Consider the following 5,282-nt stretch of genomic DNA (forward strand, 5'->3'; position numbering starts at 1 on the left):
AAAAAAACAGCATATGCTGGTTAGGTATGTTTTGAAGCATGGTAGCTGGTTTGAGTTGGTTTAAGCTGGTCCTTAGTTGGTCCTTAGCTGGTCATGAGCCGGTTTTAGCTGGACATATGCTGGTCCTAAGCTGGTCCTAAGCAACTAGATCCTGCTCAGGACCAGCTCGTAACCAGCTTATAATCAGCTCAGGACCAGCTTAAACCAACTCATAACCAACTAAGGACCAGCTTAAACCAACTGCTTCAAAACATACCTAATCAGCATATGCTGTTTTTTTCAATAGGGTAAAAGAGCGGCCATTTCTGCCGCCTGGCCATTTCCCTCCAAAAAGATGACAAAATGGCGGCCACTTCTGCAGACTGGTCGTTTCCCTCCAAAAAGATGAGAAAATGAATGCTTCCCTCCAAAAAGATGATAAAATGGTGGCTCCTTTCTGCCGACTGGTCGTTTCCCTCCAAAAAGATGAGAAAATGGTGGTCACTTCTGCCGCCTGGCCATTTCCCTCCAAAAAGATGACAAAATGGCGGCCACTTCTGCCGACTGGTCGTTTCCCTCCAAAAAGATGAGAAAATGAATGCTTCCCTCCAAAAAGATGAGAAAATGGATGCTTCCCTCCAAAAAAATGACTAAAAGAGCGGCCACTTCTGCCAACTAGACGTTTCCCTCCAAAAAGATGAGAAAATGGATGTTTCCCTCCAAAAAAATGACTAAAAGAGCAGCCACTTCTGCCGACTAGACGTTTCCCTCCAAAAAGATGAGAAAATGGTGGTCACTTCTGCCGCCTGGCCATTTCCCTCCAAAAAGATGAGAAAATGAATGCTTCCCTCCAAAAAGTTGAGAAAATGGTGGCCCCTTTCTGCGGACTGGACGTTTCCCTCCAAAAAGATGACAAAATGGCGGCCACTTCTGCCGACTGGCTGTTTCCCTCCAAAAAGATGAGAAAATGGATGTTTCTCTTCAAAAAGTTGACTAAAAGAGCGGCCACTTCTGCCGACTGGCCGTTTCCCTCCAAAAGATGGCGACACCTTTCTCCGTTTGCCATCTGTGCCACCGTTAGCTGCTCACAATCTCTGTCTAATTGCATTTGCATATCCTTGATTTAACTGTAGGGGGAGGAGAACACAGCTAATCGCTCGTGAACGAGCATGCAGTCTCTGGACGGGAGAAACAATCCATTCAAAGAGGCATTTTTGAGCTGTCAGCACAGTTGAGACGGGGCCGGTCTCGCTGCCATATGGAAAGCATAGGCGCGGGAAGTGGGGGTGCTGGTGAGGGTGCTGCAGCACCCCCTGTTTTTTTCTGTGGGCAACTGTTAAACAATTGGGAATAAAAAAAAAAATCGGAGTGTCTATTTACACTAAGTGCAAATAGCCCGCCTTGTTGGCAGAGGCTATTTACAGTAACTCCACCCACCAACGTGTGATTGGGCTAGTCAACATTACAAAAGACTATCATCAATTGTCAGATTCAGTGGAGTAGATGGTTAAACATGTGTCATAGGCTACCCCTTTTGACGCGATCGACCCGGGTTCGAATCTGCCTTTTGGCGAACTTTTTTTCTCCCTTTTCAAATTTCAAATCACATCAGGAAAGCATTTATTTATAATAAAAATTAAGGAAATATTCTAAAAGTTGAAAATAAAATATCGGGTAGGGTTAGGGTAGGTGTAGGGAGGGCTTTTGTCCCCAATAAGGTGGCATCCATTTAATAATTTGAATTATAATTAAAATTTACACTCAATAAGTTATTATTGCATACTGTTTTATAATGTATTACAATGCTGAGGTGCAGATAATTGCCACTATTTGCAATAAGTAATTAGCAGAATATCCTGCTATTTTAACATAGTATAAATAGAATCTATAGCTATTTGCACTTAGTGTAAATAGCATATGATATCACAAAAAAAATACTGCTATTTTCACTAAGTGTAAATAGCCTCTATCGCAACCCCCCCGCCCACAGCACCCTAATAGACGGACGAGCGTAATTAGTACGTTTGCTCAGCTAGTGAATATAAACCCCAATATTACTGAGCCTTAGAAATCATTTATGGTGGCTATTGTGATTGCAATTATCATGATTTAGAAGCAAAAACATATAGTGGAGGATGTTATCGTTCAGAGGTTTCACTTAATAGAGGATTCAGTTGTGTTTCATTAAAGTTTCAAGATGTTTCCTCCAAAAAAGAACTAAAAATAGGCCCAAATGGATCAATAGTTGTCATACAGTAAGATATTAGTATAGAGCTAGTATAGAGAGTAATATACAGATATGAAATCAATGTGAAAAGCAGCTCAGATCATTTTTTATGCACGATTAATTTAAATAAAAAGGAAATCACAATTATATCAAATGGCAAATTCTGAAATGTAATTAAATAAATGTATGTGCTGCAGCTTTAAGAGTAATTTTACAGCTGTACTATAAAATATTATTTTTATTATATTTTTCTTAAATACTAGAGTTTTTATTTTACAGTAAAATAATAAAAGAGTGTCATTTATTTTTTCTATTTTAATATTTTTATTTAGTAGTAGTAGTAATAATAATAATTTTATTATTATTATTATTATTAGCCTATATTTTTCTTAAAAACGAAATTATTTTATTGTACAGTAATATAATGAAATAGTAATATTTCTTGTTTTGTTTTATATCTTTATTTAACATTAGTAGTAGTAGTAATAATAATAATATTTTATTTTTCATAAATGTTTTTATTTTATAGCAAAATAATACAACAGTAATATTTCTTATTGTTTAAAATTTTATTTGGTAGTAATAATAATAATAATAATAATGCTAGATTCTTTTACAGTAAAATAAGACCGTTTCTTATTATTCTCATTTTGTTTAATATTTTGTGTAATAATAATAATGTATTATTATTAGGATTATTTAGTATGTTAATACTGATTTATAATCACAGCATTTTTGGCCAAATTGTGCAGCCCAATGAATGAATGAATGAATAAATATTTATCAGAAAAATTACAATTTTCCACAAATCGTGCAGCCCTCATACTGAGATCTTTGACATTTTGACTGCAGATTTTCATATCTATGCAGATGAGCACAGTTTGAGACATTTTTGAGATTTTAATCTTCTGAAGCAGGAGGCTTCATCCAAAGTGTCCATTCACTCTCCGTTTAATCACATAGAAACAATTGAGACATTAGAGACATCAATGTAGGTGTCCAGTCACAGTCATTTCAAACTATTAAAACAAATGCATTTGAGCAGTGAATTCAAATGAACTGGGTCTAAGACAGGATTCAATTAGCTTCTAATTCCGCCGCTTCACGTTTATTTTTAGATGAAGCGAAGCTGTCAGAGATGTAGGACAGAACCTGTCTGTTTTGTTCCCCTTGTGGAAACACACAGACTTTGACGTCCTCCTGCGGGTTTGAGGACAGAGACGAAACTCAAAGCAAACATCCACTTTATGCATCAGTAAGACTAAAGCCAAACTTCAGTGTCCCTGCTCCTCATGTTGTGTTATAAAATACGATCAAAGCCACAGTAACATAACCAGGTGTGCAAGCAAGTATTACAACTTTAATACAGAGTTCTAGAGATTTAAACATCACTCATTCTAATATGCAATTCAAATAGCATGTGTCACTGAAGACTGGAGCAATGATGCTAAAAATTTTCACTGTCTTTGATCAAATAAATGCAAGCTTCATTGAGCAATAAAAGAATTCTTTCAAAAACATTTTTAAAAATCCTAATTTTAAACAGGAGTGCTCATTGAAAAATATAAAAATCCGTTATATAAACAGCCAGGTGAAAATTGCATGCATGCAAGTATTACAGTTTTAATAGTTTAGAGGTTTAAACATCATTAACACTGATATGCAGTACTAATAGACTGGAGTAATGATGCTGAAAATTCAGCTTTGCATCACAGGAATAAATTGCATTTTAAAATATATTCAGATAGAAAACAGCTATTTTAATTGAAATAATGTTTTACAGTATTACTGTTTTTACTGTATTTTTATCAAACATATGCAGCCTTGATGAGCAATAAAATACTTCTTCCAAAACCATTCAGAAATCTTTTTTTTCCTTCTAACAGTAGTGCACATTGAAAAACTGTTTAAAAATATGATATACATAAACGATAAAAGCCACAGTAAAATCATATGCATGCAAGTATTAAAACAATTTCGTTTTAAAGGTTTGAATGCTAACACTAATATGTAATACTAATAGCAGTAATAATAGTGATGCATGACTTTGCATGACTTATATTGACTCATTGACACAATGGTGGAGACGAGTGTGCGTGGCACAAAAATGGCGCTTGTGCATCATGTCGGTTTGTCTGTGCTGGTGTTTGTGTGATTTGGGGGTTTGCACTTGAACATGAGGGTTTGTTTGAGGGTTCATGTCTGGGCTATTTTAGGGGAGGAGGGTGTCTGTCTGGGTTTGAATGAGACCTATTAAAAGCGTCCACGTGTGTGTGTGTGTGTGTGTGAGTGTGTGAGTGTGTGTGAGTGTGTGTGCCAGGACAGAATGGTGTCAAATTATCTTCATAAAGCCATTTGCATACTCCTCGCTGGCCGCACATATGCCGTTCAGTCTGAACAGATGCAGTGACAGGCAGACATGCAAATGACTCGCAAGCCCCGCCTCACACAAAACACACGCCGTAAATTCAGCGCAACACACATCAACGGCCGGGGAAAGCATTCACCAAATGTGACGCACATGCACAAAACACCCTAAATAATAGTAGTGATGTCACTGTATTCTCCTGTGTACGACAGCTGAGCAGCGCGTGACGGCAGCCAATCAGATCAGAGCAGGAACAGGAACAGGAAGTCAGATGAGAGATGCTGACATCACCCTTTATGTGCAGAAAAGGAATGAATAACTCTGACTCACAGCCATAGATGTTAATGCTCCTGAAATAAGAATAAGAAGAAGAAACTTGAATTAAAGTTTCATTGTTAAAGATGTTGAATGATGGATTAAAGGTGTAAAAAGTGGAAAAACAACACAAAAGTTAATGTTTTAGTCATCAAGGACACATTAAATTGATCAAAAGTGACAGTAAAGACATTTATAATGTTACAAAAGACTTCTAATCTTTTTGCTGTTCTTTTTAACTTTCTATTCATTTGTGAATCTTGAAAAATAAAATGTATCACGGTTTGCACAAAAATATTGGGCAGCGCAACTGTTTTCAACATTGATAATAATCAGAAATGTTATCAAATCAGCATTTTAGAATGATTCCTGAAGGATCATGTGACACTGAAG

Source organism: Sinocyclocheilus rhinocerous, unplaced genomic scaffold (genome assembly GCF_001515625.1).
Source record: "Sinocyclocheilus rhinocerous isolate Xijiao unplaced genomic scaffold, SAMN03320098_v1.1 scaffold2770, whole genome shotgun sequence".
NCBI classification, from domain to species: Eukaryota; Metazoa; Chordata; class Actinopteri; order Cypriniformes; family Cyprinidae; genus Sinocyclocheilus; species Sinocyclocheilus rhinocerous.